Below are 15126 nucleotides of genomic sequence, written 5' to 3'. Positions count from 1 at the left end.
AACGGCTCAATCAAAAGTAAGGTTCAACTCTGTTAGTTGAATGCACAGAACAGAAAGAAGTTTCATACAATGCTTCTGTGTAGTTTATATTTGAACATATTCTTTTTTCCACTATTACACACTTAGCGCTACGAATGTCCAGTTGCATTTTCTACAGACAGAGTGTTTCAAAACTGCTCAATCAAAAGTATGGTTTAACTCTGTTAGCTGAATGCTCAGATCAGAAAGAAGTTTCACAGAATGCTTCTGTGTAGTTTATATTTGAATATATTACTTTTTCCACTACTACGCTCTTAGCGCTCCAAATGTCCAGTTGTATTTTCAACAGAAAGAGTGTTCAGATCTGCTCAATCAAAAGTATGGTTTAACTCTGTTAGCTGAATGCACAGATCAGAAAGAAGTTTCACCGAATGGTTCTGTGTAGTTTACATTTGAAGACATTCCTTTTTCCGCTATTACCCTCTTAGCGCTCCGAATCTCCACTTGCATTTTCTACAAAAAGAGTGTTTCATAACTGCTCAATGAAAAATATGTTTTATCTCTGTTAACTGAATTTACAGATCAGAAATAAGTTGCACAGAATGCATCTGTGTAGTTTTTATTTGAAGATATTCTTTTTCCCAATGTAGGCTTCTTAGCTCTTAGCATGTCCAATTGCAGTTTCTACAGAAAGAGTGTTTCAGAACGGCTCAATCAGAAGTAAGGTTCAACTCTGTTAGTTGAATGCACAGAACAGAAAGAATTTTCACAGAATGCTACTGTGTAGTTTATATTTGAATATATCCCTTTTTCCACTATTACCCTCTTAGCGCTCCGAATGTCCACTTGCATTTTCTACAGAAAGAGTGTTCAGAACTGCGCAATCAAAAGTATGGTTTAACTCTGTTAGCTTAATGAACATATCAGAAATAAGTTTCACACAATGCTTCTGTGTAGTTTTTATTTGAAGATATTAAATTTCCCAATATAGGCCTCTTAGCGCTCAGAATGTCCAATTGCAGATTCTACAGAAAGAGTGTTTCAGAAAGGCTCAATCTAAAGTAAGGTTCAACTCTGTTAGTTGAATGCACAGAACAGAAAGTAGTTTCATACAATGCTTCTGTGTAGTTTATATTTGAACATATTCTTTTTTCCACTATTACCCCCTTAGTGCTACGAATGTCCAGATGCATTTTCTACAGACAGAGTGTTTCAAAACTGCTCAATCAAAAATATGGTTTAACTCTGTTAGCTGAATGCTCAGATCAGAAAGAAGTTTCACAGAATGCTTCTGTGTAGTTTATATTTGAATATATTCCTTTTTCAACTACTACTCTCTTAGCGCTCCAAATGTCCAGTTGCATTTTCTACAGAAAGAGTGTTCAGATCTGCTCAATCAAAAGTATGGTTTAACCCTGTTAGCTGAATCCACAGATCAGAAAGATGTTTCACAGAATGATTCTGTGTAGTTTATATTTGGAGACATTCCTTTTTCCACTATTACCCTCTTAGCGCTCCGAATCTCCACTTGAATTTTCTACAGAAAGAGTGTTTCAGAATGGCTCAATCAAAACTAAGGTTCAACACTTTTAGTTGAACAAACAGAACAGAAAGTAGTTTCACACAATTCTTCTGTGTAGTTTTTATTTGTAGACATTCTTTTTCCCAATATAGGCCTCTTAGCGCTCCGAATGTCCAATTGCAGTTTCTACAGAAAGAGTGTTTCAGAACGGCTCAATCAAAAGTAAGGTTCAACTCTGTTAGTTGAATGCACAGAACAGAAAGAAGTTTCATACAATGCTTCTGTGTAGTTTATATTTGAACATATTCTTTTTTCCACTATTACCCACTTAGCGCTACGAATGTCCAGTTGCATTTTCTACAGACAGAGTGTTTCAAAACTGCTCAATCAAAAGTATGGTTTAACTCTGTTAGCTGTATGCTCAGATCAGAAAGAAGTTTCACAGAATGCTTCTGTGTAGTTTATATTTGAATATATTCCTTTTTCCACTACTACGCACTTAGCGCTCCAAATGTCCAGTTGCATTTTCAACAGAAAGAGTGTTCAGATGTGCTCAATCAAAAGTATGGTTTAACTCTGTTAGCTGAATGCACAGATCAGAAAGAAGTTTCACCGAATGATTCTGTGTAGTTTATATTTGAAGACATTCCTTTTTCCACTATTACCCTCTTAGCGCTCCGAATCTCCACTTGCATTTTCTACAAAAAGAGTGTTTCATAACTGCTCAATCAAAAATATGTTTTATCTCTGTTAACTGAATTTACAGATCAGAAATAAGTTTCACAGAATGCATCTGTGTAGTTTTTATTTGAAGATATTCTTTTTCCCAATGTAGGCCTCTTAGCGCTTAGCATGTCCAATTGCAGTTTCTACAGAGAGAGTGTTTCAGAACGGCTCAATCAAAAGTAAGGTTCAACTCTGTTAGTTGAATGCACAGAACAGAAAGAATTTTCACAGAATGCTACTGTGTAGTTTATATTTGAATATATTCCTTTTTCCACTATTACCCTCTTAGCGCTCCGAATGTCCACTTGCATTTTCTACAGAAAGAGTGTTCAGAACTGCGCAATCAAAAGTATGGTTTAACTCTGTTAGCTTAATGAACATATCAGAAATAAGTTTCACACAATGCTTCTGTGTAGTTTTTATTTGAAGATATTATTTTTCCCAATAGAGGCCTCTTAGCGCTCAGAATGTCCAATTGCAGTTTCTACAGAAAGAGTGTTTCAGAAAGGCTCAATCAAAAGTAAGGTTCAACTCTGTTAGTTGAATGCACAAAACAGAAAGAAGTTTCATACAATGCTTCTGTGTAATTTATATTTGAACATATTCTTTTTTCCACTATTACCCACTTAGCGCTACGAATGTCCAGTTGCATTTTCTACAGACAGAGTGTTTCAAAACTGCTCAATCAAAAGTATGGTTTAACTCTGTTAGCTGAATGCTCAGATCAGAAAGAAGTTTCACAGAATGCTTCTGTGTAGTTTATATTTGAATATATTCCTTTTTCCACTACTACTCTATTAGCGCTCCAAATGCCCAGTTGCATTTTCTACAGAAAGAGTGTTCAGATCTGCTCAATCAAAAGTATGGTTTAACTCTGTTAGCTGAATGCACAGATCAGAAAGAAGTTTCACAGAATGATTCTGTGTAGTTTTTATTTGGAGACATTCCTTTTTCCACTATTACCCTCTTAGCGCTCGGAATCTCCAGTTGCATTTTCTACAGAAAGAGTGTTTCAGAACGGCTCAATCAAAACTAAGGTTCAACTCTTTTAGTTGAACAAACAGAACAGAAAGAAGTTTCACACAATTCTTCTGTGTAGTTTTTATTTGTAGACATTCTTTTTCCCAATATAGGCCTCTTAGCGCTCAGAATGTCCAATTGCAGTTTCTACAGAAAGAGTGTTTCAGAACGGCTCAATCAAAAGTAAGGTTCAACTCTGTTAGTTGAATGCACAGAAAAGAAAGAAGTTTCATACAATGCTTCTGTGTAGTTTATATTTGAACATATTCTTTTTTCCACTATTACCCACTTAGCGCTACGAATGTCCAGTTGCATTTTCTACAGACAGAGTGTTTCAAAACTGCTCAATCAAAAGTATGGTTTAACTCTGTTAGCTGTATGCTCAGATCAGAAAGAAGTTTCACAGAATGCTTCTGTGTAGTTTATATTTGAATATATTCCTTTTTCCACTACTACGCTCTTAGCGCTCCAAATGTCCAGTTGCATTTTCAACAGAAAGAGTGTTCAGATCTGCTCAATCAAAAGTATTGTTTAACTCTGTTAGCTGAATGCACAGATCAGAAAGAAGTTTCACCGAATGATTCTGTGTAGTTTATATTTGAAGACATTCCTTTTTCCACTATTACCCTCTTAGCGCTCCGAATCTCCACTTGAATTTCCTACGAAAAGAGTGTTTCATAACTGCTCAATCAAAAATATGTTTTATCTCTGTTAACTGAATTTACAGATCAGAAATAAGTTTCACAGAATGCATCTGTGTAGTTTTTATTTGAAGATATTCTTTTTCCCAATGTAGGCCTCTTAGCGCTTAGCATGTCCAATTGCAGTTTCTACAGAAAGAGCGTTTCAGAACGGCTCAATCAAAAGTAAGCTTCAACTCTGTTAGTTGAATGCACAGAACAGAAAGAATTTTCACAGAATGCTACTGTGTAGTTTATATTTGAATATATTCCTTTTTCCACTATTACCCTCTTAGCGCTCCGAATGTCCACTTGCATTTTCTACAGAAAGAGTGTTCAGAACTGCGCAATCAAAAGTATGGTTTAACTCTGTTAGCTTAATGAACATATCAGAAATAAGTTTCACACAATGCTTCTGTGTAGTTTTTATTTGAAGATATTATTTTTCCCAATAGAGGCCTCTTCGCGCTCAGAATGTCCAATTGCAGTTTCTACAGAAAGAGTGTTTCAAAAAGGCTCAATCAAAAGTAAGGTTCAACTCTGTTAGTTGAATGCACAGAACAGAAAGAAGTTTCATACAATGCTTCTGTGTAGTTTATATTTGAACATATTCTTTTTTCCACTATTACCCACTTAGCGCTACGAATGTCCAGTTGCATTTTCTACAGAGTGTTTCAAAACTGCTCAATCAAAAGTATGGTTTAACTCTGTTAGCTGAATGCTCAGATCAGAAAGAAGTTTCACAGAATGCTTCTGTGTAGTTGATATTTGAATATATTGCTTTTTCCACTACTACTCTCTTAGCGCTCCAAATGTCCAGTTGCATTTTCTACAGAAAGAGTGTTCAGATCTGCTCAATCAAAAGTATGGTTTAACTCTGTTAGCTGAATGCACAGATCAGAAAGAAGTTTCCCAGAATGATTCTGTGTAGTTTATATTTGGAGACATTCCTTTTTCCACTATTACCCTCTTAGCGCTCCGAATCTCCACTTGCATTTTCTACAGAAAGAGTGTTTCAGAACGGCTCAATCAAAACTAAGGATCAACTCTTTTAGTTGAACAAACAGAACAGAAAGTAGTTTCACACAATTCTTCTGTGTAGTTTTTATTTGTAGACATTCTTTTTCCCAATATAGGCCTCTTAGCGCTCAGAATATCCAATTGCAGTTTCTACAGAAAGAGTGTTTCAGAACCGCTCAATCAAAAGTAAGATTCAACTTTGTTAGTTGAATGCACAGAACAGAAAGAAGTTTCATACAATGCTTCTGTGTAGTTCATATTTGAACATATTCTTTTTTCCACTATTACCCACTTAGCGCTACGAATGTCCAGTTGCATTTTCTACAGACAGAGTGTTTCAAAACTGCTCAATGAAAAGTATGGTTTAACTCTGTTAGCTGAATGCTCAGATCAGAAAGAAGTTTCACAGAATGCTTCTGTGAAGTTTATATTTGAATATATTACTTTTTCCACTACTACGCTCTTAGCGCTCCAAATGTCCAGTTGCATTTTCAACAGAAAGAGTGTTCAGATCTGCTCAATCAAAAGTATGGTTTAACTCTGTTAGCTGAATGCACATATCAGAAAGAAGTTTCACCGAATGATTCTGTGCAGTTTATATTTGAAGACATTCCTTTTTCCACTATTACCCTCTTAGCGCTCCGAATCTCCACTTGCATTTTCTACAAAAAGAGTATTTCATAACTGCTCAATCAAAAATATGTTTTATCTCTGTTAACTGAATTTACAGATCAGAAATAAGTTTCACAGAATGCATCTGTGTAGTTTTTATTTGAAGATATTCTTTTTCCCAATGTAGGTCTCTTAGCGCTTAGCATGTCCAATTGCAGTTTCTACAGAAAGAGTGTTTCAGAACGGCTCAATCAAAAGTAAGGTTCAACTCTGTTAGTTGAATGCACAGAACAGAAAGAATTTTCACAGAATGCTAGTGTGTAGTTTATATTTGAATATATTCCTTTTTCCACTATTACCCTCTTAGCGCTCCGAATGTCCACTTGCATTTTTTACAGAAAGAGTGTTCAGAACTGCGCAATCAAAAGTATGGTTTAACTCTGTTAGCTTAATGAACATATCAGAAATAAGTTTCACACAATGCTTCTGTGTAGTTTTTATTTGAAGATATTATTTTTCCCAATAGAGGCCTCTTAGCGCTCAGAATGTCCAATTGCAGTTTCTACAGAAAGAGTGTTTCAGAAAGGCTCAATCAAAAGTAAGGTTCAACTCTGTCAGTTGAATGCACAGAACAGAAAGAAGTTTCATACAATGCTTCTGTGTAGTTTATATTTGAACATATTCTTTTTTCCACTATTACCCACTTAGCGCTACGAATGTCCAGTTGCATTTTCTACAGACAGAGTGTTTCAAACCTGCTCAATCAAAAGTATGGTTTAACTCTGTTAGCTGAATGCTCAGTTCAGAAAGAAGTTTCACAGAATGCTTCTGTGTAGTTTATATTTGAATATATTCCTTTTTCCACTACTACTCTCTTAGCGCTCCAAATGTCCAGTTGCATTTTCTACAGAAAGAGTGTTCAGATCTGCTCAATCAAAAGTATGGTTTAACTCTGTTAGCTGAATGCACAGATCAGAAAGAAGTTTCACAGAATGATTCTGTGTAGTTTATATTTGGAGACATTCCTTTTTCCACTATTACCCTCTTAGCGCTCCGAATCTCCACTTGCATTTTCTACAGAAAGAGTGTTTCAGAACGGCTCAATCAAAACTAAGGTTCAACTCTTTTAGTTGAACAAACAGAACAGAAAGAAGTTTCACACAATTCTTCTGTGTAGTTTTTATTTGTGGACATTCTTTTTCCCAATATAGGCCTCTTAGCTCTCAGAATGTCCAATTGCAGTTTCTACAGAAAGAGTGTTTCAGAACGGCTCAATCAAAAGTAAGGTTCAACTCTGTTAGTTGAATGCACAGAACAGAAAGAATTTCATACAATGCTTCTGTGTAGTTTATATTTGAACATATTCTTTTTTCCACTATTACCCACTTAGCGCTACGAATGTCCAGTTGCATTTTCTACAGACAGAGTGTTTCAAAACTGCTCAATCAAAAGTATGGTTTAACTCTGTTAGCTGAATGCTCAGATCAGAAAGAAGTTTCACAGAATGCTTCTGTGTAGTTTATATTTGAATATATTCCATTTTCCACTACTACGCTCTTAGCGCTCCAAATGTCCAGTTGCATTTTCTACAGAAAGAGTGTTCAGATCTGCTCAATCAAAAGTATGGTTTAACTCTGTTAGCTGAATGCACAGATCAGAAAGAAGTTTCACAGAATGATTCTGTGTAGTTTTTATTTGGAGACATTCCTTTTTCCACTATTACCCTCTTAGCGCTCGGAATCTCCAGTTGCATTTTCTACAGAAAGAGTGTTTCAGAACGGCTCAATCAAAACTAAGGTTCAACTCTTTTAGTTGAACAAACAGAACAGAAAGAAGTTTCACACAATTCTTCTGTGTAGTTTTTATTTGTAGACATTCTTTTTCCCAATATAGGCCTCTTAGCGCTCAGAATGTCCAATTGCAGTTTCTACAGAAAGAGTGTTTCAGAACGGCTCAATCAAAAGTAAGGTTCAACTCTGTTAGTTGAATGCACAGAAAAGAAAGAAGTTTCATACAATGCTTCTGTGTAGTTTATATTTGAACATATTCTTTTTTCCACTATTACCCACTTAGCGCTACGAATGTCCAGTTGCATTTTCTACAGACAGAGTGTTTCAAAACTGCTCAATCAAAAGTATGGTTTAACTCTGTTAGCTGTATGCTCAGATCAGAAAGAAGTTTCACAGAATGCTTCTGTGTAGTTTATATTTGCATATATTCCTTTTTCCACTACTACGCTCTTAGCGCTCCAAATGTCCAGTTGCATTTTCAACAGAAAGAGTGTTCAGATCTGCTCAATCAAAAGTATTGTTTAACTCTGTTAGCTGAATGCACAGATCAGAAAGAAGTTTCACCGAATGATTCTGTGTAGTTTATATTTGAAGACATTCCTTTTTCCACTATTACCCTCTTAGCGCTCCGAATCTCCACTTGAATTTCCTACGAAAAGAGTGTTTCATAACTGCTCAATCAAAAATATGTTTTATCTCTGTTAACTGAATTTACAGATCAGAAATAAGTTTCACAGAATGCATCTGTGTAGTTTTTATTTGAAGATATTCTTTTTCCCAATGTAGGCCTCTTAGCGCTTAGCATGTCCAATTGCAGTTTCTACAGAAAGAGCGTTTCAGAACGGCTCAATCAAAAGTAAGCTTCAACTCTGTTAGTTGAATGCACAGAACAGAAAGAATTTTCACAGAATGCTACTGTGTAGTTTATATTTGAATATATTCCTTTTTCCACTATTACCCTCTTAGCGCTCCGAATGTCCACTTGCATTTTCTACAGAAAGAGTGTTCAGAACTGCGCAATCAAAAGTATGGTTTAACTCTGTTAGCTTAATGAACATATCAGAAATAAGTTTCACACAATGCTTCTGTGTAGTTTTTATTTGAAGATATTATTTTTCCCAATAGAGGCCTCTTCGCGCTCAGAATGTCCAATTGCAGTTTCTACAGAAAGAGTGTTTCAAAAAGGCTCAATCAAAAGTAAGGTTCAACTCTGTTAGTTGAATGCACAGAACAGAAAGAAGTTTCATACAATGCTTCTGTGTAGTTTATATTTGAACATATTCTTTTTTCCACTATTACCCACTTAGCGCTACGAATGTCCAGTTGCATTTTCTACAGAGTGTTTCAAAACTGCTCAATCAAAAGTATGGTTTAACTCTGTTAGCTGAATGCTCAGATCAGAAAGAAGTTTCACAGAATGCTTCTGTGTAGTTGATATTTGAATATATTGCTTTTTCCACTACTACTCTCTTAGCGCTCCAAATGTCCAGTTGCATTTTCTACAGAAAGAGTGTTCAGATCTGCTCAATCAAAAGTATGGTTTAACTCTGTTAGCTGAATGCACAGATCAGAAAGAAGTTTCCCAGAATGATTCTGTGTAGTTTATATTTGGAGACATTCCTTTTTCCACTATTACCCTCTTAGCGCTCCGAATCTCCACTTGCATTTTCTACAGAAAGAGTGTTTCAGAACGGCTCAATCAAAACTAAGGATCAACTCTTTTAGTTGAACAAACAGAACAGAAAGTAGTTTCACACAATTCTTCTGTGTAGTTTTTATTTGTAGACATTCTTTTTCCCAATATAGGCCTCTTAGCGCTCAGAATATCCAATTGCAGTTTCTACAGAAAGAGTGTTTCAGAACCGCTCAATCAAAAGTAAGATTCAACTTTGTTAGTTGAATGCACAGAACAGAAAGAAGTTTCATACAATGCTTCTGTGTAGTTCATATTTGAACATATTCTTTTTTCCACTATTACCCACTTAGCGCTACGAATGTCCAGTTGCATTTTCTACAGACAGAGTGTTTCAAAACTGCTCAATGAAAAGTATGGTTTAACTCTGTTAGCTGAATGCTCAGATCAGAAAGAAGTTTCACAGAATGCTTCTGTGAAGTTTATATTTGAATATATTACTTTTTCCACTACTACGCTCTTAGCGCTCCAAATGTCCAGTTGCATTTTCAACAGAAAGAGTGTTCAGATCTGCTCAATCAAAAGTATGGTTTAACTCTGTTAGCTGAATGCACATATCAGAAAGAAGTTTCACCGAATGATTCTGTGCAGTTTATATTTGAAGACATTCCTTTTTCCACTATTACCCTCTTAGCGCTCCGAATCTCCACTTGCATTTTCTACAAAAAGAGTATTTCATAACTGCTCAATCAAAAATATGTTTTATCTCTGTTAACTGAATTTACAGATCAGAAATAAGTTTCACAGAATGCATCTGTGTAGTTTTTATTTGAAGATATTCTTTTTCCCAATGTAGGTCTCTTAGCGCTTAGCATGTCCAATTGCAGTTTCTACAGAAAGAGTGTTTCAGAACGGCTCAATCAAAAGTAAGGTTCAACTCTGTTAGTTGAATGCACAGAACAGAAAGAATTTTCACAGAATGCTAGTGTGTAGTTTATATTTGAATATATTCCTTTTTCCACTATTACCCTCTTAGCGCTCCGAATGTCCACTTGCATTTTTTACAGAAAGAGTGTTCAGAACTGCGCAATCAAAAGTATGGTTTAACTCTGTTAGCTTAATGAACATATCAGAAATAAGTTTCACACAATGCTTCTGTGTAGTTTTTATTTGAAGATATTATTTTTCCCAATAGAGGCCTCTTAGCGCTCAGAATGTCCAATTGCAGTTTCTACAGAAAGAGTGTTTCAGAAAGGCTCAATCAAAAGTAAGGTTCAACTCTGTCACTTGAATGCACAGAACAGAAAGAAGTTTCATACAATGCTTCTGTGTAGTTTATATTTGAACATATTCTTTTTTCCACTATTACCCACTTAGCGCTACGAATGTCCAGTTGCATTTTCTACAGACAGAGTGTTTCAAACCTGCTCAATCAAAAGTATGGTTTAACTCTGTTAGCTGAATGCTCAGTTCAGAAAGAAGTTTCACAGAATGCTTCTGTGTAGTTTATATTTGAATATATTCCTTTTTCCACTACTACTCTCTTAGCGCTCCAAATGTCCAGTTGCATTTTCTACAGAAAGAGTGTTCAGATCTGCTCAATCAAAAGTATGGTTTAACTCTGTTAGCTGAATGCACAGATCAGAAAGAAGTTTCACAGAATGATTCTGTGTAGTTTATATTTGGAGACATTCCTTTTTCCACTATTACCCTCTTAGCGCTCCGAATCTCCACTTGCATTTTCTACAGAAAGAGTGTTTCAGAACGGCTCAATCAAAACTAAGGTTCAACTCTTTTAGTTGAACAAACAGAACAGAAAGAAGTTTCACACAATTCTTCTGTGTAGTTTTTATTTGTGGACATTCTTTTTCCCAATATAGGCCTCTTAGCTCTCAGAATGTCCAATTGCAGTTTCTACAGAAAGAGTGTTTCAGAACGGCTCAATCAAAAGTAAGGTTCAACTCTGTTAGTTGAATGCACAGAACAGAAAGAATTTCATACAATGCTTCTGTGTAGTTTATATTTGAACATATTCTTTTTTCCACTATTACCCACTTAGCGCTACGAATGTCCAGTTGCATTTTCTACAGACAGAGTGTTTCAAAACTGCTCAATCAAAAGTATGGTTTAACTCTGTTAGCTGAATGCTCAGATCAGAAAGAAGTTTCACAGAATGCTTCTGTGTAGTTTATATTTGAATATATTCCATTTTCCACTACTACGCTCTTAGCGCTCCAAATGTCCAGTTGCATTTTCTACAGAAAGAGTGTTCAGATCTGCTCAATCAAAAGTATGGTTTAACTCTGTTAGCTGAATGCACAGATCAGAAAGAAGTTTCACCGAATGATTCTGTGTAGTTTATATTTGAAGACATTCCTTTTTCCACTATTACCCTCTTAGCGCTCCGAATCTCCACTTGCATTTTCTACAGAAAGAGTGTTTCAGAACGGCTCAATCAAAACTAAGGTTCAACTCTTTTAGTTGAACAAACAGAACAGAAAGAAGTTTCACACAATTCTTCTGTGTAGTTTTTATTTGTAGACATTCTTTTACCCAATATAGGCCTCTTAACGCTCAGAATGTCCAATTGCAGTTTCTACAGAAAGAGTGTTTCAGAACGGCTCAATCAAAAGTAAGGTTCAACTCTGTTAGTTGAATGCACAGAACAGAAAGAAGTTTCATACAATGCTTCTGTGTAGTTTATATTTGAACATATTCTTTTTTCCACTATTACCCACTTAGCGCTACGAATGTCCAGTTGCATTTTCTACAGACAGAGTGTTTCAAAACTGCTCAATCAAAAGTATGGTTTAACTCTGTTAGCTGAATGCTCAGATCAGAAAGAAGTTTCACAGAATGCTTCTGTGTAGTTTATATTTGAATATATTCCTTTTTCCACTACTACGCTCTTAGCGCTCCAAATGTCCAGTTGCATTTTCAACAGAAAGAGTGTTCAGATCTGCTCAATCAAAAGTATTGTTTAACTCTGTTAGCTGAATGCACAGATCAGAAAGAAGTTTCACCGAATGATTCTGTGTAGTTTATATTTGAAGACATTCCTTTTTCCACTATTACCCTCTTAGCGCTCCGAATCTCCACTTGAATTTCCTACGAAAAGAGTGTTTCATAACTGCTCAATCAAAAATATGTTTTATCTCTGTTAACTGAATTTACAGATCAGAAATAAGTTTCACAGAATGCATCTGTGTAGTTTTTATTTGAAGATATTCTTTTTCCCAATGTAGGCCTCTTAGCGCTTAGCATGTCCAATTGCAGTTTCTACAGAAAGAGCGTTTCAGAACGGCTCAATCAAAAGTAAGCTTCAACTCTGTTAGTTGAATGCACAGAACAGAAAGAATTTTCACAGAATGCTACTGTGTAGTTTATATTTGAATATATTCCTTTTTCCACTATTACCCTCTTAGCGCTCCGAATGTCCACTTGCATTTTCTACAGAAAGAGTGTTCAGAACTGCGCAATCAAAAGTATGGTTTAACTCTGTTATCTTAATGAACATATCAGAAATAAGTTTCACACAATGCTTCTGTGTAGTTTTTATTTGAAGATATTATTTTTCCCAATAGAGGCCTCTTCGCGCTCAGAATGTCCAATTGCAGTTTCTACAGAAAGAGTGTTTCAAAAAGGCTCAATCAAAAGTAAGGTTCAACTCTGTTAGTTGAATGCACAGAACAGAAAGAAGTTTCATACAATGCTTCTGTGTAGTTTATATTTGAACATATTCTTTTTTCCACTATTACCCACTTAGCGCTACGAATGTCCAGTTGCATTTTCTACAGAGTGTTTCAAAACTGCTCAATCAAAAGTATGGTTTAACTCTGTTAGCTGAATGCTCAGATCAGAAAGAAGTTTCACAGAATGCTTCTGTGTAGTTGATATTTGAATATATTGCTTTTTCCACTACTACTCTCTTAGCGCTCCAAATGTCCAGTTGCATTTTCTACAGAAAGAGTGTTCAGATCTGCTCAATCAAAAGTATGGTTTAACTCTGTTAGCTGAATGCACAGATCAGAAAGAAGTTTCCCAGAATGATTCTGTGTAGTTTATATTTGGAGACATTCCTTTTTCCACTATTACCCTCTTAGCGCTCCGAATCTCCACTTGCATTTTCTACAGAAAGAGTGTTTCAGAACGGCTCAATCAAAACTAAGGATCAACTCTTTTAGTTGAACAAACAGAACAGAAAGTAGTTTCACACAATTCTTCTGTGTAGTTTTTATTTGTAGACATTCTTTTTCCCAATATAGGCCTCTTAGCGCTCAGAATATCCAATTGCAGTTTCTACAGAAAGAGTGTTTCAGAACCGCTCAATCAAAAGTAAGATTCAACTTTGTTAGTTGAATGCACAGAACAGAAAGAAGTTTCATACAATGCTTCTGTGTAGTTCATATTTGAACATATTCTTTTTTCCACTATTACCCACTTAGCGCTACGAATGTCCAGTTGCATTTTCTACAGACAGAGTGTTTCAAAACTGCTCAATGAAAAGTATGGTTTAACTCTGTTAGCTGAATGCTCAGATCAGAAAGAAGTTTCACAGAATGCTTCTGTGAAGTTTATATTTGAATATATTCCTTTTTCCACTACTACGCTCTTAGCGCTCCAAATGTCCAGTTGCATTTTCAACAGAAAGAGTGTTCAGATCTGCTCAATCAAAAGTATGGTTTAACTCTGTTAGCTGAATGCACATATCAGAAAGAAGTTTCACCGAATGATTCTGTGCAGTTTATATTTGAAGACATTCCTTTTTCCACTATTACCCTCTTAGCGCTCCGAATCTCCACTTGCATTTTCTACAAAAAGAGTATTTCATAACTGCTCAATCAAAAATATGTTTTATCTCTGTTAACTGAATTTACAGATCAGAAATAAGTTTCACAGAATGCATCTGTGTAGTTTTTATTTGAAGATATTCTTTTTCCCAATGTAGGTCTCTTAGCGCTTAGCATGTCCAATTGCAGTTTCTACAGAAAGAGTGTTTCAGAACGGCTCAATCAAAAGTAAGGTTCAACTCTGTTAGTTGAATGCACAGAACAGAAAGAATTTTCACAGAATGCTAGTGTGTAGTTTATATTTGAATATATTCCTTTTTCCACTATTACCCTCTTAGCGCTCCGAATGTCCACTTGCATTTTTTACAGAAAGAGTGTTCAGAACTGCGCAATCAAAAGTATGGTTTAACTCTGTTAGCTTAATGAACATATCAGAAATAAGTTTCACACAATGCTTCTGTGTAGTTTTTATTTGAAGATATTATTTTTCCCAATAGAGGCCTCTTAGCGCTCAGAATGTCCAATTGCAGTTTCTACAGAAAGAGTGTTTCAGAAAGGCTCAATCAAAAGTAAGGTTCAACTCTGTCAGTTGAATGCACAGAACAGAAAGAAGTTTCATACAATGCTTCTGTGTAGTTTATATTTGAACATATTCTTTTTTCCACTATTACCCACTTAGCGCTACGAATGTCCAGTTGCATTTTCTACAGACAGAGTGTTTCAAACCTGCTCAATCAAAAGTATGGTTTAACTCTGTTAGCTGAATGCTCAGTTCAGAAAGAAGTTTCACGGAATGCTTCTGTGTAGTTTATATTTGAATATATTCCTTTTTCCACTACTACTCTCTTAGCGCTCCAAATGTCCAGTTGCATTTTCTACAGAAAGAGTGTTCAGATCTGCTCAATCAAAAGTATGGTTTAACTCTGTTAGCTGAATGCACAGATCAGAAAGAAGTTTCACAGAATGATTCTGTGTAGTTTATATTTGGAGACATTCCTTTTTCCACTATTACCCTCTTAGCGCTCCGAATCTCCACTTGCATTTTCTACAGAAAGAGTGTTTCAGAACGGCTCAATCAAAACTAAGGTTCAACTCTTTTAGTTGAACAAACAGAACAGAAAGAAGTTTCACACAATTCTTCTGTGTAGTTTTTATTTGTGGACATTCTTTTTCCCAATATAGGCCTCTTAGCTCTCAGAATGTCCAATTGCAGTTTCTACAGAAAGAGTGTTTCAGAACGGCTCAATCAAAAGTAAGGTTCAACTCTGTTAGTTGAATGCACAGAACAGAAAGAATTTCATACAATGCTTCTGTGTAGTTTATATTTGAACATATTCTTTTTTCCACTATTACC

Source organism: Symphalangus syndactylus, chromosome 12 (assembly GCF_028878055.3).
Source record: "Symphalangus syndactylus isolate Jambi chromosome 12, NHGRI_mSymSyn1-v2.1_pri, whole genome shotgun sequence".
NCBI classification, from domain to species: domain Eukaryota; kingdom Metazoa; phylum Chordata; class Mammalia; order Primates; family Hylobatidae; genus Symphalangus; species Symphalangus syndactylus.
This window is presented reverse-complemented; position numbering follows the sequence as displayed.